The 12,145-nt window shown below is 48.0% G+C and overlaps 1 long non-coding RNA gene across 2 annotated transcripts in view; it reads right to left on the reverse strand.

Moving 5' to 3' along the window:
* Window positions 1–12,145, reverse strand: part of LOC149123678 (uncharacterized) — a 34,047-nt gene that overhangs the window by 19,643 nt on the left and 2,259 nt on the right. The window lies entirely within an intron of this gene.

Raw genomic sequence — 12,145 nt, forward strand, 5'->3', positions numbered from 1 at the left:
AAGCTCAGCAGTGGCTGCCTGGGACTCAGCAGGTGTGAAAATGGGCAAGAGGTTCCCACGCTGGATGTGTGACAGCTGCACGAGTTCATACTTTTACTAAAGTGATTGCACCACACCGTGGTGTACGTATCCTGTCTCGGTGAAACTGCTTAATGAAAATCAAGGCCTCGCATTTCCAAATGTGGGATAACACTATTACATGTGCACACATTTCAAAAATATTAGAAGACAATATTGCCTAATATCAACCATGGTTACCTCTCTTTTATGGGAGGGTGGGTGATTTTTGTTTTCTTTGCTATATTTACTTGTATTTTCAAGTACTCATTAACAATCAAATATTCCTTTTGTAATTAGAAAAAGGTTTTCTTTATGGAAGATTTGGCCCCAGTAATATCAGAAAATAGGAATATGGCAATTCCATGTTGAGTATGCATGGTATCTTCTAACACCAGTAATTAGTCCTATGCATAGCTGTGTCAGTCCCCAAAAATATTTTAAGAATTAACTCACCATTCTTGTCACTTACCCACCTGCAAAATAAAAACCTATGCCTCTAAACCCTGCCCGCCACTAATCCCAGTCTGAACCCCTGCTCAATCTCAGGACTCTGTTCTTGCCCTTGAGCCCAGCCCCACGTGCCTTGCTCCGGGGACCACACAGGGCCCTCTGGGCTCCACAATGGAAGCCAAGAGAAAGTGAGCCAATCAGAAACTCTGCTCATCTCCCCCAGCCAGTGCTTCAGGAAGAACTGGGGGCAGAAGCCGGGGCGGTAGGCAGCCTCTATTTAACCACCCCTATTAACACACCCCTATTTAGAGAAGAGGACTGGGGAAGACGCTGACATGCATGGGCCTGACAGAGGGGAAGTGAGATGATGAGATCCAACTGCACCTGCACGGCACCTCTGGGTGGCTGCCCACAATGCAGCTGCTGGCTGTGGTTTGCTTATGGTTTGTCACCCCCAGGCAGAACCTGTAGGAGGTCACGGAGCCATGGGGGCTCCACCCTCCGGAATGGGTTAACATTTTTCTTGAGACAGCAGGTTAGGTCTTGGACCGAAACTGTGCTGCTAAGTCACTCAGCCTGGAGTATTTGGTTATCGACACACAGAAAGCACTCTGAGGATGCTCCACCTCTTCGTCAAGCTCCGCCCCCACTCCTCCCCACAGCAGCGCCTGCCATCTCAATCGCCAATGCAAAGACCTGCGACTTTCCCCCGGTGTGGGGAGAGGCCAAACTGATGCAAAGCGTGTGAGTGACTCTGCCCCGTGAAAGCCGCCAGGAGCGGACAGAGAGCGAGCCCGCTGCTGCTGCTGTGGCGGTGCTCAGCCTTTCACCACGGACAGCTCCGTCCCTCGCAGCCCAGGTGCCCCCGTGGGCCTGCTGCTAACAGCTCTCACCTCATTAGCTCGAGCAAATTATCAGCAGAGCAGAATATCAAAGTCCAGGCCACATGTCAAAGCCAGTAAAGACTACAACACTTCGGGAGCACATCGAACCTTTTGCTGATCTTATTTTACTTGATCAGAAGGTACCCTTGGCCTTGACGAGCAGGAGGCTTGGCCAAGTCCACAAGAAGCAGGCTGCTTGCACAGCTCTCGGCCTGGGCAGCCTCTGTGGGCCCTCAGTCTTGGTGCGCTGCCAACAGATGACACAATGGCAGCCCCAGGACCAAGTGCCAACAGAAACAGCCGTGGCTGTTCTCAGACGGAGACCATCACCTCCACAAGAAGTGGATGCACTCTAATCACACATTCCTAGGGAAGGGGAACACCAGAAACTAAAGCACACGTTTTATCACAGTCGTGTAGATAAAATCAAACCTCGCCAGATCATGACCTTCTTCATGGGTGTGTAGTGCTGTAAAAACACTCCAGGTGAGATAGCATCACCACCAATTCACGGTGATTTACCACAGCCCAGACACAGAGAGGGGGACGTGATGGACGCCCAGGGTGATGCTGGCACTCACAGAGCCTGACGCTGCCCTGTTCCCAGCAGTGATGAGCACTGCACATCATGCACACCCTGCAGACACAGAGCTGTGGAGTGTGACAGCACGGCCGGTGTTGCAGCACACGAGGTAAGCCACCACCTGCAACACCCACGTCCCATACTGCGGTGCGGGTTTGAGTCTCAGCTACCATTTCAAAACCAGATTCCTTTTGGTGCAGCTGAAGGGTAGCATATGACAGCTCAAGTGTAGGGGCCCCTGACACCCATGTGGGAGACCCAGATGAAATTCCTCGCTCCTGGCTTCAGCCTGGCCCAGCCTCAGCAGTTACAGACATTTGGAGAGCAAACTAGTGGATGTGACTCTGTCTCTCTTTCTCTCAGTTACTCTGCCTTTCAATTAAAATAAATCTTAAAACACAAAAGTATAAAAAGCCTCACCACAATGCTATGAAGAAAAGAAGAAACCAAGATCTATGAAGCCTTCACGTAAACTCCAGATTTTTGCACACTGCTATGTGCCTCACCTGTGCAATGGTGCAGCTTTGCTCCCTTAGAACACAGGAGCTGGCACAAAGCAAGCATTACCAGAGAGCGTGAGTGTGTGGCACTTCATCCTGGGGCCATTTCCACAGGAGTTTCCAGCCCTGCTGAAGGAAGAAGGCCTCGCAGCTCGCTGCTGCTGCATCCCCTTCATGGTTCTGCCTGGTGTTGACTGATCTGGCAATTCACCAATGCTGGTGAAGAGTCAGTGTGCAGTCTTCAGATAAAACATTGAACTTTAGTAAATGATAGCCTTTCTTCTCTAAAAAAAAAAAAAAAAAAAAAAAAAAAGAGCCTGGTGGGGCTGGCATTGTGGCCCAATGGTTTAAGCTGCCACCTGCAATGTGGCATCCCCATGGGTGCTGGTTTGAGTTCTGGCTGCTCCACTGCCAATCCAGCTTCCTGCTAATGCACCTGAGAAAGCAGCATCAGGTAGCACAAGTGCTTGGGTCCCTGCACCCACATGGGAGCCCCTGGCTCCCAACTCCAGGTCCTGGCTCCTGACTTCGGCCTGGTCTAGCACTTGCTGTAGCAGCCATTTGAGGAATGAATCAACACGTAGATTTCTCTCTTGCACTCGCTCGCTCGCTCTGTGTGTGTGTGTGCATATGTAACTCTGCATTTCAAGTAAATAAGTCTTTAAAAAAAGAGAGACTGGCAGTGTTTCTATGCTAATAACAGATATGCTGAATTGTGTCTGTTCATTAAAAATGAAATTTTCCAAGACAAGCTAAGAAATCTTAATTCATGGGGTTTTTTGGGGTTTTTTTTTTTTTTTTTGGTTTTTTTTTACAGGCAGAGTGGACAGTGAGAGAGAGAGAGACAGAAAGGTCTTCCTTTGCCGTTTGTTCACCCTCCAATGGCCGCCGCGGCTGGTGCACCGCGCCTATCTGAAGGTAGGAGCCAGGTGCTTCTCCTGGTCTCCCATGGGGTGCAGGGCCCAAGCACTTGGGCCATCCTCCACTGCACTCCCTGGCCACAGCAGAGAGCTGGCCTGAAAGAGGGGCAACCGGGACAGAATCTGGCGCCCCGACCGGGACTAGAACCCGGTGTGCCGGCGCCGCAAGGCGGAGGATTAGCCTAGTGAGCCACAGCGCCGGCCATGGGTATGTTCTTATTACCATCCAAGAACGCTCTGAAAGTTCGTTGGGATAAAGTTTGAGGGTTCAGTTGTTCAGAATCTCCCCATGTGTGAACTGGGAATCAGATTTCAAAGCAAGCTGCTCTAACCCTCCGATTTATGAAGTGGGTTTTCTCCCACTAACATGAGAAGGAATTTTCACTTTAAAAGAATGGATAGGAAAAGATTAAATTAATCAGCCTTGACTGGTCACATTTTTACTTTTCTAAGAACAAAACCAAATTATCTCCAGCTTTTTCCTTTGTGAGAAAATCTGGCATATGAAACACAACTTGCCATTTCCTTCCACCATGCAAGGCCCATAGGTAGGCAAAGCTATGAATGAGCAATTCTTGTGTATAGCTTCAATTTTTTTAATGTTTTTCCTACACAGCCACAGCCACATTCAGCATTCTAGTGCATTCTGGCCTCCTCAGTGTCATAAATTCATTCACTCAAACCCTCTTCAAATACTGCTGGCTGTAAGCGGCTGCTTGGGATGCTGGTTTGAGCCCCGGCTGCTCCACCTCTGATCCAGCTCCCTGCTAATATACATAGGAAGGCAGCAGAAGATGGCCCAAGTGCTGGGGCCCCTGCACCCACGTGGGAGATCTGGATGGAGCTCCTGATTCCTGGCTTCAGGCTGGCCCAGTGTGGGCTATTGCGGCCATCCAGGGAGTGAATGAGCATATGTAAGATCTCTCTCTCTCTCTCTCTCTCTCTCTCTCTTTCTCTCTTTCTCTGTCTCTGTCTCTCGCTTTCGCTCTCTCACTGTGTATCTCTGTCCCCTCCCCAACCCTTCCCTGTCATTCTGCATTCCAAAACAATGAATCTTTAAAACAAAACACTGCCTGGCATCCCAACAGTTGCATTCTACAAGAGGTGCTGGTGGCAGGTCCTGAGCAGCTTAAAGGATGAGGCCAGCACATTTCCACCCTGAGCAGAGGGAGAGAGCCAGAGGCTGTGACGACAGCACACCATGCCACCCCGGGTCTGCAGTCTTGCTGGGTGTCCACAAACAAACCAGGGATGGTGAGCAAAGCCCTCCATGTCTAAAAACAGTCTAATAATGAAGGCAGAAAAGTGACTATTGGATCCAATTATATGATTTATTATTTTATAAAGGGCAAAAAAGACTAGGACAAAATTTCAATTTATATGATTTCTTTCACATTGGAAAAATCCACATTGATCTACTAAATTGGTCTCAAAATTTCTCAATTTTTTTTTGCTTTTTCATTTATTTGGTGTATTTTGCTATATATTAACTCCTTGGGTATTTTGAAAGTTTTAATTTAGTTCCTAATATCTCTCTCTGAATTCATGAAAATCAAATACAAGAAAAAGAGTTGGCAAAATCATTTCATATTCCTTCATATTCATTCATATGTTTTCTTCCAGCAGGAGGAGCTCTGACCTTGACCCTGTTCCTGGAAGTATTTAAACTTGCTGGCCCAGGCTGGGTGATAGGCATCTCTCAACAGTGCCATAAATCATGTGTCAGCAAGATGGGTTCAGAGGAACATTTTAGGGAGAGAGTCATTACATGAGGTCCTTCAAAATGTTTGTAGAAAATGGAATTAAAAGATGAGTCTTAGCCGGCGCCGCGGCTCACTAGGCTAATCCTCCGCCTAGCGGCGCCGGCACACCGGGTTCTAGTCCCGGTTGGGGCGCCGGATTCTGTCCCGGTTGCCCCTCTTCCAGGCCAGCTCTCTGCTGTGGCCAGGGAGTGCAGTGGAGGATGGCCCAGGTGCTTGGGCCCTGCACCCCATGGGAGACCAGGAAAAGCACCTGGCTCCTGGCTCCTGCCATCGGATCAGCGCGGTGCGCCGGCCGCAGCGCGCCGGCCGCGGCGGCCATTGGAGGGTGAACCAACGGCAAAGGAAGACCTTTCTCTCTCTCTCTCTCTCTCACTGTCCACTCTGCCTGTCAAAAAAAAAAAAAAAAGAGTCTTAGTGCAAAAAATTTTTTCAAAATCTTTGAAATAGATGCATTGGTTTATTCATAATACACATTTTCTAAGAACGTGTTAAAGATCCCCTCATATTTCAAAGTCTGGTGTTTGAAGAATACAAAGAGTAAATGTGTTGTGGCACCATTAGAAGAACATTTCCCAGAACTGCGTTTCCCTCTGCACCCTCCCCTCCTCCCACAGGTTTCCCTCACAAAGGGCATTTCTTGCCCTACAGAACCACCACAGTCACTTTGGAGTCACGGTGTCCCATGCTCATTGCGTCACACCTGCTTATGCAATTGAATTTTTAAAAAAGTAAAATCATCATCAAGTCAGGTCAAAATGTAGGCACCATCTGGAACTGAATGTCATCCTACATTTGAGATTAGGGAATGAGACAAATCTGTGTGCCTTTCTATCTTGTTTTATATTCCCTGGGATCACAGCAAAAATATCATAGAGGCATGGGAGTGACTGATTTGACAGGTAGCTTACCAGTACAATTTTTTTTTTCAATTCCAGCCTCTACAAAACCAGGCTCTTCTTTTCATCTTGTCTTGACATTTTGCTCCTAAAATTAGCTTTTTGATGAGAAAATTGCAGTGAGTGCTACCAAAGCTAGTTAAAGGTGAGGCACGTGGCTGAGACTGAAATTGAGTTGATTCTACTTTGCTGTGCTGATTGTGCCTGGTAATTGGACATTGGAATTAGAACTGCTATGACCTTTCACAATAAGAAGGAAAAAGCTCTATTCAATTTGCTGGGATTTTTTTCTATATTTAAAGCACTTTTTCTGAATGAAGTAATTTACTCATTTTTCCTAAATTAGCATTACAAGACAGCCTGCTTTTCACATCACCCTGTTCATGATTCAACAATTCTAGTTCTTGAATCATTAGAACCCAATCCGCCCCTCACTTTCCCAACGCCTCTTCTTCTCTACCCAACTTCCCAACACCTCTGGCTCCCCATGACCATTGTCCACAGAGGTCACTAGAAACAGCCAAAGTGAGGTGGGTCTCACTGACCTTTCCTCCTGCTGCTGTTGTCCCTGCTCACCTCCCCCGCCACGGAGAGGCCTCCATTCTTACAGCTACCGCACCTAGGGACATTTCTTCCATGATATGTGAGCATATACTGTTAGGGCTGTTGTATACTGGGGTATGAGGGGACACATGGCAGGCCTGGTTCCAATTTTGTTCCAAAAAGCAAGCAGATACAATTTCTTTCTCAAAAGCACTGATGCTCTGTAATTCATCCTTTCCCTTTATTTAATTATTTAATAAACATCTATTCATGGCTGCTCTGCGTTCAGCCATATTCAGGTTAATAAGTCACAATTTTCCTCAAAACAGGTAAAAGAAAACCTGCCTTCTGGAATATAAGTTCATGAGGGCTGGAACTAAACAATAGGAAAAAAAAGTAAAATACATGAAGAAGAAAAAATAAGTGAGATATGTAATATGTGTGTAGGTGTTAAGAGTGATGAAGCAGCTGGTGCCATGGTGCAGTAGGTTAATCTTCTGCCTGCGGCGCCGGCATCCCATACGGGCGCTGCTTCTAGTCCCAGCTGCCCCTCTCCCAATCCAACTCTGCTATGGCCTGGGAAAGCAGTGAAGATGGCCCAAGTACTTGGGCCCCTGCACCCGCATGGGAGACCAGGAAGATGCTCCTGGCTCCTGGCTTCGGATTGGCACAGCTCTGGCCGTTGCCGCCATTTGGGAAGTGAACCAGCGAACGGAAGACCTTTCTCTCTTTCTCTCCCTCTGTCTGTAACTCTACCTCTCACATAAATAAATAAAATCTTAAAAAAAAAAAAATAAAAGAGCAATGAAGGAAAAAATGAAAACCATGGACTTGGAATTCACTGAGAGTGTTTGGAAGGAAAATCAAGGGTTCATTCTGGGCCGGCGCCGCGGCTCACTAGGCTAATCCTCTGCCTGCAGCACTGGCACACCGGGTTCTAGTCCCGGTCGGCGCTGGCACACCAGGTTCTAGTCCCGGTTGGGGCGCTGGATTCTGTCCCGGTTGCCCCTCTTCCAGGCCAGCTCTCTGCTGTGGCCAGGGAGTGCAATGGAGGATGGCCCAAGTGCTTGCGCCCTGCACCCGCATGGGAGACCAGGAGAAGCACCTGGCTCCTGGCTTCAGATCAGCGCTTGTGCCGATCGCAGTGCGCCAGCCGTGGCGGCCATTGGGGGTGAACCAAAGGTAAAGGAAGACCTTCCTCTCTGTCTCTCTCTCTCTCACTGTCCACTCTGCCTGTCAAAAAAAGAAAAAAAAAAGAAAAAGAAAAAAGAAAAAAAAAAAGAGTTCATTCTGGACTTGGAATTCACTGAGAGAGTTTGGAAGGAAAATCAGGAGTTCATTCTGCACAACCCGAGATGGTATCAGACCAGCAGATCCCCAGAGACTGAGCAGGCAGTTGGATGAGTGTGCGCGCTGTTTCCATGAAGAAGCCACCAGAGTCGGGAGGATAGATGACACTGACGGGGAGTACGGGCACCAAAGCAAAGAAGCCCAAGGACTGAGCCAAAAGCGCTTCAATAGTTAAAGGCCAGAGAGTTGACAGAAACCCATACTAGGAAAACCACAACAGTTCGCCAAGGCAGGAACTGCTCCCTGCATCAAATGACACTGATAAGTCAGACTACAAGAACAATGAGTTGGTTGGTGACCTTATCCATGAAGTAGGAGTAAGTCTGCCTTCCTGTTTCACATCTGAGGAGGAGCCACATCAAAGCCTGCTTTAGGATCCAGCGGTTAAGAGAATGGGGTTTAGGGAGCAAGCGTCCGGCCCAACAGCTAAGAAGCCAATGTGCCACATTGTGTTACTCTGGGTTTAATCTCTACTCTGAATCCTACTCTAGCTTCCTGCTCATGCAGATGCTGGAAGGCCGTGGGTGGTAGATACGGTAACTGGCTTCCTGCCTCCCAGGCGGGAGACCCACACTGAGATCCCATCTCCCACCCTTGGCCCTGGCCAGCTTCAGCAGCTGTGGGCATTTGGGGACAGAAACAGCAAATGGGTGTGCTCCCTTCTCCCCCCACCCCACTCTCTCTCTTTCTAACTCCATCTCTCTATCTGTATCTCTCCCTCCAGCTCCTTCTCATAAATATTTTTAAATTGTTTTAATTGTTAAAAAGATTTATTTATTTAAGTGAATGGCAGAGGGGAGAGAGGGAGAGAGGGAGAAAGAGAGAGAGAGAGATTTGCCATCTGCTGATTCACTCCCCAAATGCCGGCAATTCCCAGGGCTGAGTCAGTCTGAAGCCAGGAACCAGGAACCCCATGCTGGTCTCCCACTCAAGTGGCAGGGACCCAAGTACGTGGGTCATCAACCCACTGCTTTCCCAGGCACATTAGTAAGAAGCTAGATGGGAAATGGAACAGCCAGGACTTGAACTGGTGCGCTGATATGGGATCCTGGCAGTTTAACCCACTGCATCACAATGCCCACTCCATTAATTGAAAAAAAAAAAAAAAAAAAAAGAGCAAACAGGGTTAGGAGTCAGGCAGCAACCTGATCCTCTGCTGAGTTGTAGAACTTTGGATACGTCCCTTAAATTCAATGTGCTTCAGTTCCATCCTTTATCAACTGAAAATGTTATCAGTTCTTCATGTTTCTCGGCCCCTAACTATACTTCAGGACAGTTCTAAGTGTCTTACTAACTTCTATCATGCTTGTGGAAGCATTCTTTTAAACCACGCCTGGATTCTTGACTCACCAAAACTATAACAAATATGCGTTGTTTTAGCTGCAATCTATTATGATGCTATGTAAGTGACACAGGCCGTCAGTGGTAGAGGCGATTAAAACAGATATTTTGATGCCAGAGCCTGTTGACCAAGTTAGAAGGGCAGAGTAAAGGGGACCTTTAGGACCTCCTCTGTCTGCTGAGCTCCATCATTCTCTCTGTTGCCTTCTCAAAGCTCCAAATTCAAGCCAAGAAGGAAGCTGGGGAGTGAAGCGACTCAGTCACGACCGCCACAAGTCTGATCTCCTGGCTGTCGTCTAGGAAAGCAGCTGCCTGCAAACACCAGGTATTTCACTGTGCTTATGAAACCGCTGTTAAAAGTACTTCTTGCTCTTTAGTCATTGTGGTTCTTTATTGCTGTAGCCACTTTCCCATCTGTCCCTCAAGTGTTCTCCTTGTTTGCATAATGTAGATGAGGATAATGTATATTCAGTGATCAATGACAATGCAGTTCTGCCCGGGCGACGTTATATACCTCTTGTGGAGGGCTGGTGCCAGTGGACCAGCAGAGGCACTACCTTGATGCCTCTCCCTTCTAAGAAGTTAAAAAAAAAAAAAAAAAAAAACTAAATCCATTGCATCCAGCCCCATGATTTAACACATGCATAGACTCTTTTAAAAATATTTCTTAGAAAGTTCCCTAAAAGGGGCAGCACTGTGGTGCAGCTGCTAAAGCCACCACATGCAGTGTCAGCATCCCATATGGGCACTGGTTCGAGTCCTGACTGCCCTACTTCCGACCCAGTGCCCTGCTAATCCACCTGGGGAAGCAGCAGAAGACGGCCTAAGTCCTTGGGTCCCTGATCACTTCGGAGATCCAGATGAAGCTCCTGGCTCCTGTCTTCAGTCTGGCCCAGTCCTGGCTGTTAGAGCCATTTGGGGAGTGAACCAGCGGATTGAAGATATATTTCCTCTCTCTCTCTCTCTCTCTCTCTGCCTCTGCCTCTGCCTTTAAGTAGTTTTCTAAAAAAGGAAAATCAAAGCTACCCAGCATAAATTGTACCATGGACCTCCCAGTGTATGGATTTTTTTTTTAAATAAAGCAACAAAATTGGCCCTTAGGGGCTATAAGAGAAGAGCGTATGAAAATGGTTACGATATACTAACAAGTGGTGGGAGGTGCAGAACAGGGGAGTGCAACACATCGTATGCGATGCAAACTGGTTTTTTTTTAGCCCACCTGACTCCCTTCCTTCCTCCCAGCAGCTGCCAGACTGAGCCTCAGCCCTGCTCCTCCAACCATGCCCCCCCCCCCAGTGTTTGAGGTCCCCACAGAATAAGGTCCTGGCCTCTAAACCAGTTTCCCTAGATCCGATTGTTTTTACAACTAAGCATTTGTTTAGTGCCCTCCACAAGTGATATATAATGTCGCCTGGGCAGAACTGCATTTTCATTGATCATTGAATATACATTATCCTCATCTACATTATGCAAGCAAGGAAAACACTTGAAGGACAGATGGGAAAGTGGCTGTAGTAGAGCCACAATGACTAAAACGCAAGTAGTCAAGAAGTACTTTTAAAAACAACGGCTTCATAAGCATAGTGAAGTTCCTAGAGTCACAGCAAAGTCAAAACCAGATCCTTGGCGCATGTGAAGTGTGCTACCTCTGGGCTTGAATTCTCGCATTTGATGTGTGAAAGGTTTCGTGTCTTTTATGAGTTTGAAGCCTGTGGTAGCTCTGCTTTGCTCTAAGGCATCTCACCTCTCACATCTGAAATTTTCATCTCAACAGTTTAATTTCTGGGCAGTTTTATGTGGAATTCAAGCTGGGTGTGAGCTTACAAGGTGTTGCACAAGATATGAACTTTAGTGGTTACTGAGAAAACCTTGAGAATTTACATCCTGAGTTCAAATAAAGATAAAAGGAACGGTGAATCATAAAATAACAATATCGGTGATGGGAAATATTTTGTTCTAGAGGAGAACGTAATTCAGAATCAAATATTCGAGTGTTTAAAAGTCAGTTGTTTGCATGGATTTGGCACCGATTTCCGGCGGCGACTTCCTGTTGAGTCTTATTAAAACGCTTCCATCCTCACGTGACCTTTGGGTTCTGGCTCTTCCGAGCCACGGGCCTCCTAACTGAATTTAAAGCATGAAGAAAGGATTCGGGGCTGAACTAACACACATAACAAGCGAGAAGAGTAATTACATTAACACCGGAGGGATGCTATACAATACTCGTATTTTTTATACATCAGTTTCAGCCTGTCCTTGAAATTGTCCAACGCGGAGTTCCGCAATGCTCAGAAGCGCCACAAGGGGGTGCTGGTGGTAAACCAGGGAGGCCCCGCGAAGGCTCCCCCGGCGGGTCCCGATTTCCCGCCCGCCGGAGCGCTCTCCGCGGGAGCCGGGAGCCGGCCTCACAGTATTCTCCACGACACACACCCGGGAACTACGCGTCCAGCGTGAAAGCAAGCCCTCGAGGGGCCGCGCCGGGCCTCGGCTTCCCCGCCTCCTCGGGTTTTCTCCTCCCGGTGCCGGCCACAGCGTGGGCTTCGCGTCTTTGCAGGAGGGCGCTGAGCCGGAGATGCACCTGCTCTCCGTCCTCTTCGGGGGGCAGCGCGCCCAGACGCAGCTCAGAGGCTGAGCGCCCTGGGGGCGTCCTCCCCGCGGACCCCACCTCCTGCCCGTCCGCCCGGGCCCACGCGTCCTTTCCTGTAGGGCGCTGCCTTTCAACGGGGCGTTCTCGGGGCTGAGTAAAAACAAGTAAAGAGCAAACAACACAATCCCTTACTCCCGAAGGTTTTAAAATGCAAATCGAGTTTTGAAATTCTGAGTCAGACATTGTGGTGCTCAGAATTAATTCCACG

The sequence above is a fragment of the Oryctolagus cuniculus genome, chromosome 10, assembly GCF_051225735.1.
Source record: "Oryctolagus cuniculus isolate XC-2025 breed Fujian yellow rabbit chromosome 10, ASM5122573v1, whole genome shotgun sequence".
NCBI lineage: Eukaryota > Metazoa > Chordata > Mammalia > Lagomorpha > Leporidae > Oryctolagus > Oryctolagus cuniculus.